Source organism: Schistocerca serialis, chromosome 1 (assembly GCF_023864345.2).
Source record: "Schistocerca serialis cubense isolate TAMUIC-IGC-003099 chromosome 1, iqSchSeri2.2, whole genome shotgun sequence".
Lineage (NCBI taxonomy): Eukaryota > Metazoa > Arthropoda > Insecta > Orthoptera > Acrididae > Schistocerca > Schistocerca serialis.
This window is the reverse complement of record NC_064638.1, coordinates 602882421-602899887: the sequence shown is the minus strand read 5'-3', so window position 1 is coordinate 602899887 and position 17467 is coordinate 602882421.

Below are 17467 nucleotides of genomic sequence, written 5' to 3'. Positions count from 1 at the left end.
AAATTAGGGACACTGTTGCTCCTGGGGTATCGGCGAGGACCATTCGCAACCGTCTCCATGAAGCTGGGCTACGGTCCCGCACACCGTTAGGCCGTCTTCCGCTCACGCCCCAACATTGTGCAGCCCGCCTCCAGTGGTGTCACGACAGGCGTGAATGGAGGGACGAATGGAGACGTGTCGTCTTCAGCGATGAGAGTCGCTTCTGCCTTGGTGCCAATGATGGTCGTATGCGTGTTTGGTGCCGTGCAGGTGAGCGCCACAATCAGGACTGCATACGACCGAGGCACACAGGGCCAACACCCGGCATCATGGTGTGGGGAGCGATCTCCTACACTGGCCGTACACCACTGGTGATCGTCGAGGGGACACTGAATAGTGCACGGTACATCCAAACCGTCATCGAACCCATCGTTCTACCATTCCTAGACCGGCAAGGGAACTTGCTGTTCCAACAGGACAATGCACGTCCGCATGTATCCCGTGCCACCCAACGTGCTCTAGAAGGTGTAAGTCAACTACCCTGGCCAGCAAGATCTCCGGATCTGTCCCCCATTGAGCATGTTTGGGACTAGATGAAGCGTCGTCTCACGCGGTCTGCACGTCCAGCACGAACGCTGGTCCAACTGAGGCGCCAGGTGGAAATGGCATGGCAAGCCGTTCCACAGGACTACATCCAGCATCTCTACGATCGTCTCCATGGGAGAAAAGTGCCTGCATTGCTGCGAAAGGTGGATATACACTGTACTAGTGCCGACATTGTGCATGCTCTGTTGCCTGTGTCTATGTGCCTGTGGTTCTGTCAGTGTGATCATGTGATGTATCTGACCCCAGGAATGTGTCAATAAAGTTTCCCCTTCCTGGGACATTGAATTCACGGTGTTCTTATTTCAATTTCCAGGAGTGTATATACTCCATCCACCTATCTGCATTTCCTTCTTTTCTTAGAACTGGGTTTCTATCTGAGCTCTTGATATTCATACAAGTGGCTCTCTTTTCTCCAAAGGTCTCTTTAATTTTCCTTTAGGCAGTATCTATCTTACCCATAGTGAGATAAGCCTCTACATCTTTACATTTGTCCTCTAGCCATCCCTGCTTAGCCATTTTGCACTTCCTGTCGATCTCATTTTTGAGACGTTTGTATTCCTTTTTGCCTGCTTCATTTACTGCATTTTTATATTTTCTCCTTTCATCAATTAAATTCAATATTTCTTCTGTACCCAAGGATTTCTACTAGTCCTCGTCTTTTTACCAACTTGATCCTCTGCTGCCTTCACTACTTCATCCCTCAAAGCTACCCATTCTTCTTCTACTGTATTTCTTTCCCCCATTCCTGCCAGTTGTTCCCTTATGCGCTCCCTGAAACTCTGTACAACATCTGGTTTAGTCAGTTTATCCAGGTCCCATCTCCTTAAATCCCCACATTTTTGCAGTTTCTTCAGTTTTAATCTACAGTTCATGACCAATAGATTGTGGTCAGAGTCCGCATCTGCCCCTGGAAATGTCTTACAATTTAAAACCTGGTTCCTAAATCTCTGTCTTACCATTATATAATCTGTCTGATACCTTCTAGTATCTCCAGGATTCTTCCATGTATACAACTTTCTTTTATGATTCTTGAACCAAGTGTTAGCTATGATTAAATTATGCTCTGTGGAAAATTCTAACAGACAGCTTCCTCTTTCATTTCTCTCCCCCAATCCATATTCACCCACTATATTTCCTTCTCTCCCTTTTGCTACTCTCGAATTCCAGTCACCCACCACTATTAAATTTTCGTCTCTCTTCACTACCTGAATAATTTCGTTTATCTCATCATACATTTCATCAATTTCTTCATCATCTGCAGACCCAGTTGGCATATAAACTTGTACTACTGTAGCAGGCATGGGCTTCGTGTGTATCTTGGCCACAATAATGCGTTCACTATGCTGTTGGTAGTAGCTTACCCGCACTCCTATTTTTTTTATTCATTATTAAACCTACTCCTGCATTACCCCTATTTGATTTTGTATTTATAACCCTGTATTCACCTGACCAAAAGTCTTGTTCCTCCTGCCACCGAACTTCACTAATTCCCACTATATCTAACTTCAACCTATCCATTTCCCTTTTTAAATTTTCTAACCTACCTGCCCGATTAAGGGATCTGACATTCCACGTTCCGATCCTTAGAACGCCAGTTTTCTTTCTCCTGATAACTACGTCCTCTTGAGTAGTCCCCGCCCGGAGATCCGAATTGGAGACCATTTTACCTCCGGAATATTTTACCCAAGAGGACGCCATCATCATTTAACCATACAGTAAAGCTGCATGCTCTCGGGAAAAATTATGGCTGTAGTTTCCGCTTGCTTTCAGCCGTTTGCAGTACCAGAACAGCAAGGCTGTTTTGGTTAGTGTTACAAGGCCAGATCTGTCAATCATCCGGACTGTTGCCCCTACAACTACTGAAAAGGCTGCTGCCCCTTTTCAAGAACCACTTGTTTGTCTGGCCTCTTAACAGATACCCTCCGTTGTCGTTGCACCTACAGTACGGCCATCTGTATCGCTGAGGTACTCAAGCCTCCCCACCAACGGCAAGGTCCATGGTTCATGGTGGTAGGGAATGCAATAACATTAGATTGACAAATGCTATTTATTGCTAAAAAACGTGTGTTCTGTACTTTTACACCATAAGCATAAAATACAATTTGTGGTATTAACATTTGTCTTATGTGTGAAGGAGTATAGATCATATTCTCCAAAAATAGTTGAAAGCTGCCATTCTATTAACATTGTAATCAACGATTTGAAATAAATGAAGTTGAGTTTTTTTCAACTACTATTGTATAAAACATCCAAATGCAAAATAAGCTGAACTGCTGCTTTATGCTTATGCTACTTGTCATCAATAGACCAGTGGGTAAATGGGTAACTAGTAACAGGCAGCAGTAAATGGTAAACTATAAATGGATAACAGTAAATTCATAGAGAATAAATGGATAATTTTAAACACATAATGATAAATTGATGATGGCAAATGGGTAAGAGGTAGTGGGAAATGGATACTGCTGAACTGTAGAAAAATTAAAACATTTAACTTTTCACCCATGTGAGCATTGGTATGAATTGAGATGTTTGCTTACAGTCAGTTTAGTTGGTGGTTGAGTGTTGTGGTCATCAACATTACTCTCAACTGCATTGGTTGAAAAATAACCATACTAGTCAGATGTTGAAATGTCGATGAAATAATCGCATGAAACTAGCACTGTTGCGATAAAGGCGAACTGATGCCGTCTCTGAAGTATAAAATGTATTTAAACCCGTTTCTGAACCACTGCAGAGATTACAGAAGCTGTTCCAAAAGGAGAAGTCAGATCAAGACTAAGAAGATAACACCAAAGAAACAAATTAGTTATGAAAGCAGAATATGAAGATATTGGGGGGTGAAGGAGAAGCAGAAAAGGAAAGTGGAGCTGATGCTGATGAGCTGTGAAAGGAAATTATAGCAGAGACAGAGGGTAAACAGACAGCATCACTTTTTGTTGAATGAAGAGACAAAACACGTGTTATTATATATAGCATCAGATTTGAAATCGTATCAAAAATAGGGCAGAATGTTGAATCAAGAGTAGAAGATGATGAAAACGATATAATAATTCAGTGTAAGATATCTGAGAACAATAAGATTATGTACCGTAAATAAAGGGTTTTACTACAGATTTTACTTCATATATCAGTTGTACTATCTCTACCTCTGTATATTTTTTTCAGATGTGATCGGAATTATACATTGACATTTATTATTATTCCTAACGATTCTAAATTTTGATGGAATTTTGCGGCCACTAGAATTAAAGGTTTTTGGTAGATGCAAAAATATATTAGTGTCTCAATCATCTTTGTCTAGTGCCTCGAGTACCACGTTACTGTTGCTGATTCTGTACTCACACTACTCCGAAAACAGAACTATGCTTCACTGAATGGATTGTATTTATTTAAGTAGTTTTGGCCTGTCTTTCGTAATGAATTATATTATTTTTGAGAATGGTGCCCACACAGAGATGGACCTGTAGTTTTTTATTACTTGTGTATCATCTTTCCTTCGGAGGAGGAAAACTTTTGCCTACTTCAGATACTCTGTGAAGTTGTCTGAGAGGAAACTCTCATTTATTATTCAGGTACTTTATATCGCTTGTTTTACAACGGTTCAGACTGCACTGCTGTAATTTTTATCATTAGGTCAGGTATTCTGTTTTGTTGATTTTTGTCGCCATGCAACCGTTTTCTGTAACTCTCGTTGTATTTATCATAACAAGTTGGAAACTCTTGTTACTTCTGAGTTTTTCTTATGTAACTGACACATTTCAGGGCCTGGGAGCACTTTCTTATATCTGCTTCAATCGATTTGTTTTAGTCTGGCAGTGCTGTTGATGTAGAGAGTTTCGGAAATTGTTTTTCGAAATTTAGTTTAAATATTATTCTGAATATTGTTTCCCATATGTGCGTCATACCAACGTTGATATGATAATACCCATGAAAAATTTTTAATTTTGTGTTTGGAAAGAGATCTATCACTGATATGCAGTCTGCAGTCTTTCAATTTTGTTAATAGGTAAAAATGATGAGTAGGTACAACATGTTCTATATATCACCTCTCTACGTTTTAATAACGGGATCGATTACTATTGCTAAGGTTTTTCTCACTCTCATTGCACTATTGACTGGTTGTAACATGTGAAAACTGTGAATAATGCTTATGAGGTTGCTCGTGGTTTCGTTCGATATTTGTGTTCATCTCTTTATGTAAGATTGTCTTGTTCAGAACATCACTTAATTTACTAAAAAGTGTTTCTGCATTTACACTAAGTGATTGGTACACACAATTAGTGATTACACTTTTTCCAGAAATGGCAATATCTGTTAGTTATTATTTTGTATTTTAAAATAACTCTCATCCCTAAGTGTGGATAGGTCTTGTCCCTCTTTAAACTGGGTAATCTTTTTGACATACATATGCAAAATCATTTCCATCTTACGGAAGTCCTACAACATGAGCTTGTCCTCTCATTTGATGATAGTGTTATACAGTATGTTGGATTTGTGAATCTTGACGCTATGATGCTAACTATGGTAAATTTTAAAAACTAAAGTTAAAATCGAAAATTGCTTTATTTTGTTTTTTATAGTCTGAATGTTCAGATGAAGGATAGGTAAATCTGTATGAATCCCAATATAACTTGCCCTTGTTGTTTCTTTCCGAGTCTGATGCCTAATAAGCACTCCGCTGCAGAATGAAAATCTCTGTGCGGAATCTGTCTTTGTGAGATGACTGGTTTCGTTTCTGCACCAATGAGGCCATTTTCTTAAGCAGAGGTATCTGTTGTAGAGGGATTACTCTAAAAAGATCTATTTTACTAGCAATTCTTCATCTTCTTCAGCGTTTATGCCACAATGTAGTTGGGTCTTCTCTTTTGGCTCTCGTGTCTCCATTTGATGCGATGTCTTGTCTGGTAGGGATAGAGGACGGCTGTCGTGAGGCCTCTATGGAAGGCACCTAGCCCACGTTTCCACCATCTCACAGTACACAGATTACTGTTGACTTCAACTGCACTGATAACTATGATATCCATTATTGCAGTATTTACAGCCTTAGCGACCTTCACACATCACCATTCCACCTTGCTTCTGTATGCAGCTGCGTCCCGTGTTAGTTCTCTCATAGTACTTCTTAAATAGTAGTAAACAATTTATCATTACTAAATTGTGGCCTGAGTCTATATCTGCTCCTGGTAACACCTTACAATCAAATAACTAATTTCGGTATATCTGTCCGAGTATTAACCAGATGGAATTATCTCTGTCTGCACTATACCCCCTCTTTTGATTTTTGAATAGTGTGTCCAGTGACATTTACTGCAGGTCTCAATTAATCTCTCTCCTCTCATCGTTACTCCGAAGCCCACACTTCTGAAAATCTGTTTTCTACGCATTTCCCTAGTACAATGTTTAAATTATCGATTATTACCAAAATTTCATGGCCACTAAGAATTTCTGGTTCTAACGTCGACATGTATGAACTATTATTGTTGGCGCTGTCCAGCTGTCAGTCGTGACGACACTAATCCTATCACTGGACCGTTTACAGTAATTCACTCTCTGATTTACCTTCCTATCCATGAGGAATCTTACTCCTATCATGCCACTTTTTGCTGCTGCTTATATTATACTATGTTAGTCTGACCAGAATACTTACTTTCATTCCATTTCACGTCTACATCTACGTCTACATCTACATCCATACTCCGCAAGCCACCTGACGGTGTGTGGCGGAGGGTACCCTGAGTAACTCTATCGGTTCTCCCTTCTATTCCAGTCTCGTATTGTTCGTGGAAAGAGGGATTGTCGGTATGCTTCTGTGTGGGCTCTAATCTCTCTGATTTTATCCTCATGGTCCCTTCGCGAGATATATGTAGGAGAGAGCTATATACTGCTTGGCTCTTCGGTGAAGGTATGTTATCGAAACTTTAACAAAAGCCTGTACCGAGCTACTGAGCGTCTCTCCTGCAGAGTCTTCCACTGGAATTTATCTATCATCTCCGTAACGCTTTCGCGATTACTGAATGATCCTGTAACGAAGCGCGCTGCTCTCCGTTGGATCTTCTCTATCTATTCTATCAACCCTATCTGCTACGGATCCCACACTGCTGAGCAGTATTCAAGCAGTGGGCGAACAAGCATACTGTAACCTACTTCCTTTGTTTTCGGATTGCATTTCCTTAAGATTCTTCCAATGAATCTCAGTCTGGCATCTGCCTTACCGACGATCAACTTTATATGATCATTCCATTTTAAATCACTCCTAATGCGTACTCCCAGATAATTTATGGAATTAACTGCTTCCAGTTGCTGACCTGCTATTTTGTAGCTAATGATAAGGGATCTATCTTTCTTTGTATTCGCAGCACATTACACTTGTCTACATTGAGATTCAATTGCCATTCCCTGCACCATGCGTCAATTCGCTACAGATCCTCCTGCATTTCAGTACAATTTTCCATTGTTACAACCTCTCGTTACACCACAAAATCATCTGCAAAAAGCCTCAGTGAACTTACGGTGTCATCCAAAGGGTGATTTATGTATATTGTGAATAGGAACGGTCCTATGACACTCCCCTGCCGCACACCTGGAATCACTCTTACTTCGGAAGACTTCTCTCCACTGAGAATGACATGCTGCGTTCTGGGAACTCTTCAATCCAATCATACAGTTGGTCTGATAGTCCATATGCTCTTACTTTGTTCATTAAAAGACTGTGGGGAACTGTGTCGAACGCCTTGCGGAAGTCAAGAAACACGGCATCTACCTGGGAACCCGTGTCTATGGCCCTCTGAGTCCCGTGGACGAATAGCGAAAGCTGGGTTTCACACGACCGTCTTTTTCGAAACCCATGCTGATTCCTACAGAATAGATTTCTAGTCTCCAGAAAAGTCATTATACTCGAACATAATACGTGTTCCAAAATTCTACAACTGATCGACATTAGAGACATAGGTCTATAGTTCTGCACATCTGTTCGACGTCCCTTCTTGAAAACGGGGATGACCTATGCCCTTTTCCAATCCCTCGGAACGCTACGCTCTTCTAGAAACCAACGGCACACCGCTGCAAGAAGGGGGGGCAAGTTCCTTCCCGTACTCTGTGTAAAATATGTCTATGGTGAGCTTTTGCAATTCTTACCACATTCACAAATCTGCCATTTCACGATCCAAATAGAAGAATACTACCGATTTGTTAATTATTCAGTGTCTTTCTCATATTGACCTTCCGTTTGGCAGTCCGCTTCTGAAGATCAGCATCTTTTGCCAATGGAGAGACCGTCATGACACTTTTGCTGTCACGGGTCACATCTCCTACAGATACATACTACGTCTCTTTAACACTGTGGTTCCAATGCCTTCTGCATCCTTTAGCCGGCCATAAAAAACAGTGATTACCACAATACAGCGTTGTTTCGTAGTAAATCCAACTTGGTTTTACACTTGAATTTTGTGGATAACATTATTCTTATAAAGAATGCATTAAGTAGGTATTCGTAATCACTTCGTGATGTAGGTTGACCTTCAAACTATCGTAGATGTGCTCAGAGAACACTACACTGCCTAATCTTTTATTGAAATCAGACTACCGCCGTGGTCTGCAACTTGATCGTTATAACACAATCTAAATCACGTCCTGCCTGCCGGAGTTGTACCCCCTAAGTTATTTTGGTATTCCTTGCGTGTCTGATAAAGGGAACAGCTGAAGTGTGGGAGCAGGAAATCGATGTCCCACTGGAAGAGTGTCGGCAGGCGGAACGAAGGGCCGATTCTCTCAGCGTGTTCCTGAATTAGATTTTAAGCTTCAGCGTGATGTGAAGATAAAAATTTGTACCTCTGATGGAAGTGAATAGTAGTGTCCTGCAGTCTGCAGTGACTGTAGTAATAAGTGAATCACTCACTGTTACTGTAAGGAATGTGTGAGGGTGTTTGGTTGGCAAGCTGTGTAATATGAATTTTATAAATCCAAAGAAGGTGCTCGTTTTGTATTATAATGAATAACTATAAGTAGGGAGTAAAATGGGGCAAGAGGTCCTGATTTACCACGAGCGTTCCTGGAATTACGATATCATCATGTCCCTAAAGCCTTGACTTCATCTCTTCTGGAATCCTGACATTATTACATCATCGCCCTGTGAAGGCCACGCACGCTCCATCGCCCCTTCCACCCCCAGTGCCTAACCACCCACAACGCCACCAGCATCGTCGTCACCGCCAATGTCGTCCAAGCTCAGGCGTCCCCAGCCCTTTAACAGTTTTTATAATCTGCTATCTGTTCTTCTTCTACTATGAAGCGCCACCAGCAGCAGCCATCAGCTGGCTCGAAGAACACTGCTGGTAAGTATTCGATTTTGTTCTAACGTTACGGTTATTGTTAGAAAAATGTCACTCCCTGAGCTGAGTGGTCAGCACTTCTGACTGCCTTGCAGAGGGCTTAGGTTCTATTCCCGGCCGGGTAGGAGATCTCGGCGAAAGTATTGTGTCACCCTCATCATTATTTGCTCATCATCACTACTCAAGCCATCCAACGCGCCGTCAACGGAGAAGACTTACACCTCAGTGGCTGAACTTTTCCGTGAGGGGACTCCCGACCATCTTACCATACGATTATTCCATTAGGAAAAGCATACCAGCTAACGTTATACTACTATCTTGTGCGACTACATGTGTATTTTATAGACAAGCTAATAACGTCATGGCATTCCCCGTTTGCGCATTGGTCTTGTTGTTGTTGTTGTTGTTGTAGTTACCTATCCGGTGATAGTCGAGCTCCCACGAAGACAAGGTTAGGCTAGTTACAGCGCATGGAAGGTTCAAGCAATCAATCTTCCCACATGCCATTTGTGACTGGAATGGGGAAATTACTAAAAACTGTTACAACTGAAAGTACCATCCTCAATGCACATTCCGATGGGTTGCATAGTATGGAGTAGATGTATAAGCAGGAAGAAAAGTCATACATAGGTCATTAGGCGTTAATATCGGCAGTGAAAAATGCAAAAATAGTGGGTATGGAAGCTCAAAGTTTATGGTACAGGGCGAATCCCGATAAGTGTGTGGTACTTAAACAGCAGTGGAGATCTTTGGCCTTCACCCTCAACACGCCCACCGATTATTGTTTCATATTAAATACCGACGTGATTTACATCATTGTACTTCTCATACGTTCATATGTTGATATTTCTGGTCTAATATCAAGAACCGTTTGTTAAGCACAATATGAATACTTCTGTTATAGGGTACTGTGTGCACACAGCTACAGTACAAACCCCATATCAATAATTACTTCATCATTAGACTTATTTTCGTATCGACCATCTCTGCGCCACACTATTCCAGTTATGCATACATGCCTTTCTCTTCTGCCTGGTGCTTGATTTTATCTCAGCATTGCCCCATTCGTTTCTTGTACTGTTCCTCGCTTCTGCCCATGTTTTGCGAGTTTTTAGTTTTGGCTGTTCTTGGAAACCACTGCTCCTGCAGTGTATTCTTGAACAAATGCGTTTATGCATATCCTACAATGTTATACCCACTTCTTGGATGTCATTTCCTAGTTCGGGAGGCCACGCCTCCCTAGTTTTATTTCCGATAAATCAGTTACAATGCCCCCATACAAGTAGCAAACAATTCTCAACCTACTAATGGCGCCTGTGGTGTTTTCTACATTTTTATAGGCTTTACGTCGTCTCAGGAATTTACCATTTCTTTGATTAGGCTTAGAATTTCCCTCAAGATCTGTCTTTCCATTATTTCTAATTTTTCCATAATATCTTTCTATTGGCAGATTCAGTATGCTTTATACAGGGAGCGCGGTCGCATTAGTGTGCAGTATTGCCACACGTGGCATTAATTGATACTGATTTCTTCTTGTAAACACTTTCAGTTAACTAATATACTGTTTCCGTTTTTATGATCTGTCATTCAACACCTTCTTTCTCCGAAATATTTGCCTCTACGTAATGTGCTAGATACTAAAACTTCTCCGTCAGTTTTCCCCTTCTTGTAATTCTTGTATTCTAGGTGGTGACTCGATGTTTGTAATGAATGCAGTTTTTTCGAATTGGAGTCCTGTATCGACCTCAATCGCTACATTATTGTTGCTGTTTTGTTGCGGGGCCAGCCTAAATGTAATTTTATGTATCCTTTCAAAGAATCGGCTGCACTCTGAACGAAATTATTATTACTATCATTTGTGTTTTTACTGTAAGACTGTATTAACTAATAATTCGTTTTTTTATTTTATTTGTCTTAACTCGTGGGAAGCAAGATTTTGAAGAAAGCATGATTCGATTTACAGATAGATGCTCAGGCAAATAAACGAAATATGCTTCATTACTTGTTTGTCGAGCTATGTTACCTTGAAAGAATGATGCATCATTGGTGGGTAATACTCTGTCGTACGAGCATCGACGAAATCTACACTGGTGGATTACGACGTCTGGCTGAATGTCATGAGATACATGACGCATGGAACGTAGCAGGAATTGTTAATGCCGAGAGTCTCCAGCCATGGAAATTCTCCGTATTAGTCTGAAAGTATTCCGTCCAATAGGTAAGTCGCACTTTGTGAAGCCATTCAGTTATTGTATAATATCAAGTACGTCTCTACCGACTCCTTTGCTGCTGTTGTGAATTAGAGAATAATATCTGATGACGTTGGAAAATTGCTTAAACAGCAAAGAACAGATTGCTCCGTTCGGTGGAGCAGAGGAGAGACGGTGATTCCTTCTCTAATTCGGCTCGGTATGAGATTTCGTCTGCTCACGAATAAATTGCTCTTTCGTGACTGAAGTGTTTAAGAGCGTCTTTCAGCGGTGGTGACGATACGGTTGGTACACTCTCAGACGCGAGGATTATTAGAGCGGAATTGTCACCCTGTGCGCCTTGTTAAGTGCCACTGAGCGAAAATTACCAGTCTCCGTCATTATATCATCAAAGTTATAAGCCTGTTTCTTCGAGTTAGCTAATCAGTAAGTAGCTTCAGTAAGATATACGAAAGAAATTGTGTACTGAAGACGTATGACACGATGGTTTTCTCCGTACCGTTTTCCGAGACATTAGACACCACAGAAACACTCAAATTCTCTGCATGGTGCTTTCACTGTAATATCTCCCTATTTAAAATGATGATAAATTCTCATCCCAGTGTGTACCAACAAATCTTTACTAGGATTAACAGTGCCCGTTCTCTAAATCCACTGTTTTACCGTGGCGAATAAGCACATTTCATATTTTACTGTGACACATAAATATACTATTGTATGTAAAAGTTGCGAAACTATTTCCTATTCATGATGAATTCATTTGTGTGTGTATTCATGTGAACAATTTTCGTAACGGCAATTGAACAAGTGAGATAAGAAATTTGAAATTATTGTGTTAAATCAGCTGTATTAAATGAGAGCTCTCGGTATTACGATGAAAGAAGCGTGAAATGCATTTGTTTTTGTGCGTAAAGGCTGAAGATACATACAGAGCGTTTACATCTTCTATCTCTGCCATGATAGACTTAGATTAGGATAGATTCAGTTTTCGTTCAATAGACCCAAAAAAGAGATGATTCTCGTGGGTGTGGAACATGTCAGAAACGATAACATAAAAACATAAAACATTTGAATGTAATACTTACTGCCCTAATCATTTGTAGGGAGACTGCCAAAATAAGTGAATCGAATGCGGTAAACTGGGACATATAATATTTACAGAATTAACACGCTGTCAAAATGAAACACTGTTATGCACTATTGATAAATTTATCATGCATAGAATACCTGACCCAGTGCTGCCAAAACCGAAATCTAACAGACGTTTTTAGTGAAGCTGGCTTAACAGTCTTTGTTAAGATATTCATCTATAGATAAGGAGTCGCGTATCAAAAAGTCCTTCAAACCCTGTTTAAACCGTGCTTTATCTGAAACCAACGCCAAAGTCACGTAACATCCTGCTGTGAGAAGCTGAGCAAGACGTCACAGAAATGAATTATTGATTTAACAATTCTGAAACTACTTGCATCAATGTTACGTATGTAGCATTACAATAATTTATTTTTTGCAGAATTGCCAAAATTAATACATTGGTTTTGATACTCAAGTTAAAGCATAACTAAATCGTGTTGTAATTAAAGCTCCATCCGTATATGTATGTATCCTTTACAAGCGTCAGACTTAGCTATCCTTCAGTTAACTTCCCTTTTTCGCTACAATGTGCAGTCTCTGGTTCACTTTTCACTCGGGAATGGAAGGTAAAATTTACGTTCGCTAGCATGTGTTTCGTTTTGTCAAGAGTCTTCAGATATACGAAGCCCATAGCTAGTGTAGTTCCTCTGAATTCATTATCTCAGAAAGTATCACCTTTGAACATGCATAAATGAGATTTTCACTCTGCAGCGGAGTGTGCGCTGATATGAAACTTCCTGGCAGATTAAAACCGTTCGCAGGAGAGCTTCTGTAAAGTCTGGAAGGTTGGAGACGAGGTACTGGCAGAAGTAAAGCTGTGAGGATGCGGTGTGAGTAGTGCTTGGGTAGCTCAGTTGGTAGAGCACTTGCCCACGAAAGGCAAAGGTCCCGAGTTCGAGTCCCGGTCCTGCACACAGTATTAGTCAGCCAGGAAATTTCACGCATAAATATACTTTTTTTAATTCCACAAAACAGTAACAAAAATTGCTAGCTTACAATGAAATGGCATAAATAAGGTGACAGATTATTTCAGTCATAAATTACTGCATTCATAGAATGAGGATTGATATTCAGTCGTTAGAGTCCTTAGCAGTAGCAAAGATTTAGCATCTTCAATGTCACCTTCAGCTGGTGGCACTTCAGCATGCACATTTTCTTCTTCTGCAGCCTGAGGTTCCTCATCATCATTCCCCAGACCCAAATTAATCATTCAGTAAGTCCTTGACGTGTGATCCATTCAGGGTAAATTACGTGGACAGAAGAGTAATCCCGAACACTGACATCGCAAAGTCCTTCCCTGCCTCGTTATTTTTGTCAGTTCCATCCTTGTAAGCGCATCCTTAGGGAATTCAAGATCTTCCTTTATAACGGATACCAGTTGTTTGCCGTCATATTCTTGTATCTGCTGAACTACTGATATACTTTTCATGTGTGACTTGCAGGTGAGGTTAGGGTCGGGAACGTGACACAACCCGTCCCCTCTCCACGAGAAATCCATTTCCTAACCTATACCAGTTCTGTTGAAGAAAATTCGGAGCATGTTACCATATTTCTTATTGTAAGTCCTTGACGTGTGATCTTTTCAGGGTAAATTACGTGGACAGAAGAGCAATCCCGAACACTGACATCGCTAAGTCCTTCCCTGCCTCGTTATTTTTGTCAGTTCCATCCTTGTAAGCGCATCCTTAGGGAATTCAAGATCTTCCTTTATAACGGACACCAGTTGTTTGCCGTCATATTCTTGTATCTGCTGAACTACTGATATACTTTTCATGTGTGACTTGCAGGTGAGGTTAGGGTCGGGAACGTGACACAACCCGTCCCCTCTCCACGAGAAATCCATTTCCTAACCTATACCAGTTCTGTTGAAGAAAATTCGGAGCATGTTACCATATTTCTTATTGTAAGTCCTTGACGTGTGATCTTTTCAGGGTAAATTACGTGGACAGAAGAGCAATCCCGAACACTGACATCACAAAGTCCTTCCCTGCCTCGTTATTTTTGTCAGTTCCATCCTTGTAAGCGCATCCTTAGGGAATTCAAGATCTTCCTTTATAACGGACACCAGTTGTTTGCCGTCATATTCTTGTATCTGCTGAACTACTGATATACTTTTCATGTGTGACTTGCAGGTGAGGTTAGGGTCGGGAACGTGACACAACCCGTCCCCTCTCCACGAGAAATCCATTTCCTAACCTATACCAGTTCTGTTGAAGAAAATTCGGAGCATGATACCATATTTCTTATTGTAAGTCCTTGACGAGTGATCTTTTCAGGGTAAATTACGTGGACAGAAGAGCAATCCTGAACACTGACATCGCAAAGTCCTTCCCTGCCTCGTTAATTTTGTCATTTCCATCCTTGTAAGCGCATCCTTAGGGAATTCAAGATCTTCCTTTATAACGGACACCAGTTGTTTGCCGTCATATTCTTGTATCTCCTGAACTACTGATATACTTTTCATGTGTGACTTGCAGGTGAGGTTAGGGTCGGGAACGTGACACAACCCGTCCCCTCTCCACGAGAAATCCATTTCCTAACCTATACCAGTTCAGTTGAAGAAAATTCGGAGCATGTTACCATATTTCTTATTGTAAGTCCTTGACGTGTGATCTTTTCAGGGTAAATTACGTGGACAGAAGAGCAATCCCGAACACTGACATCGCAAAGTCCTTCCCTGCCTCGTTATTTTTGTCAGTTCCATCCTTGTAAGCGCATCCTTAGGGAATTCAAGATCTTCCTTTATAACGGACACCAGTTGTTTGCCGTCATATTCTTGTATCTGCTGAACTACTGATATACTTTTCATGTGTGACTTGCAGGTGAGGTTAGGGTCGGGAACGTGACACAACCCGTCCCCTCTCCACGAGAAATCCATTTCCTAACCTATACCAGTTCTGTTGAAGAAAATTCGGAGCATGTTACCATATTTCTTATTGTAAGTCCTTGACGAGTGATCTTTTCAGGGTAAATTACGTGGACAGAAGAGCAATCCTGAACACTGACATCGCAAAGTCCTTCCCTGCCTCGTTAATTTTGTCAGTTCCATCCTTGTAAGCGCATCCTTAGGGAATTCAAGATCTTCCTTTATAACGGACACCAGTTGTTTGCCGTCATATTCTTGTATCTGCTGAACTACTGATATACTTTTCATGTGTGACTTGCAGGTGAGGTTAGGGTCGGGAACGTGACACAACCCGTCCCCTCTCCACGAGAAATCCATTTCCTAACCTATACCAGTTCTGTTGAAGAAAATTCGGAGCATGTTACCATATTTCTTATTGTAAGTCCTTGACGAGTGATCTTTTCAGGGTAAATTACGTGGACAGAAGAGCAATCCTGAACACTGACATCGCAAAGTCCTTCCCTGCCTCGTTAATTTTGTCAGTTCCATCCTTGTAAGCGCATCCTTAGGGAATTCAAGATCTTCCTTTATAACGGACACCAGTTGTTTGCCGTCATATTCTTGTATCTGCTGAACTACTGATATACTTTTCATGTGTGACTTGCAGGTGAGGTTAGGGTCGGGAACGTGACACAACCCGTCCCCTCTCCACGAGAAATCCATTTCCTAACCTATACCAGTTCTGTTGAAGAAAATTCGGAGCATGTTACCATATTTCTTATTGTAAGTCCTTGACGTGTGATCTTTTCAGGGTAAATTACGCGGACAGAAGAGCAATCCCGAACACTGACATCGCAACGCCCTTCCCTGCCTCGTTATTTTTGTCAGTTCCATCCTTGTAAGCGCATCCTTAGGGAATTCAAGATCTTCCTTTATAAGGGACACCAGTTGTTTGCCGTCATATTCTTGTATCTGCTGAACTACTGATATACTTTTCATGTGTGACTTGCAGGTGAGGTTAGGGTCGGGAACGTGACACAACCCGTCCCCTCTCCACGAGAAATCCATTTCCTAACCTATACCAGTTCTGTTGAAGAAAATTCGGAGCATGTTACCATATTTCTTATTGTAAGTCCTTGACGTGTGATCTTTTCAGGGTAAATTACGTGGACAGAAGAGCAATCCCGAACACTGACATCGCAAAGTCCTTCCCTGCCTCGTTATTTTTGTCAGTTCCATCCTTGTAAGCGCATCCTTAGGGAATTCAAGATCTTCCTTTATAACGGACACCAGTTGTTTGCCGTCATATTCTTGTATCTGCTGAACTACTGATATACTTTTCATGTGTGACTTGCAGGTGAGGTTAGGGTCGGGAACGTGACACAACCCGTCCCCTCTCCACGAGAAATCCATTTCCTAACTTATACCAGTTCAGTTGAAGAAAATTCGGAGCATGTTACCATATTTCTTATTGTAAGTCCTTGACGTGTGATCTTTTCAGGGTAAATTACGTGGACAGAAGAGCAATCCCGAACACTGACATCACAAAGTCCTTCCCTGCCTCGTTATTTTTGTCAGTTCCATCCTTGTAAGCGCATCCTTAGGGAATTCAAGATCTTCCTTTATAACGGACACCAGTTGTTTGCCGTCATATTCTTGTATCTGCTGAACTACTGATATACTTTTCATGTGTGACTTGCAGGTGAGGTTAGGGTCGGGAACGTGACACAACCCGTCCCCTCTCCACGAGAAATCCATTTCCTAACCTATACCAGTTCTGTTGAAGAAAATTCGGAGCATGTTACCATATTTCTTATTGTAAGTCCTTGACGAGTGATCTTTTCAGGGTAAATTACGTGGACAGAAGAGCAATCCTGAACACTGACATCGCAAAGTCCTTCCCTGCCTCGTTAATTTTGTCATTTCCATCCTTGTAAGCGCATCCTTAGGGAATTCAAGATCTTCCTTTATAACAGACACCAGTTGTTTGCCGTCATATTCTTGTATCTGCTGAACTACTGATATACTTTTCATGTGTGACTTGCAGGTGAGGTTAGGGTCGGGAACGTGACACAACCCGTCCCCTCTCCACGAGAAATCCATTTCCTAACCTATACCTGTTCTGTTGAAGAAAATTCGGAGCATGTTACCATATTTCTTATTGTAAGTCCTTGACGTGTGATCTTTTCAGGGTAAATTACGTGGACAGAAGAGCAATCCCGAACACTGACATCGCTAAGTCCTTCCCTGACTGGTTATTTTTGTCAGTTCCACCCTTGTAAGCGCATCCTTAGGGAGTTCAAGATCTTCCTTTATAACGGACACCAGTTGTTTGCCGTCATATTCTTGTATCTGCTGAACTACTGATA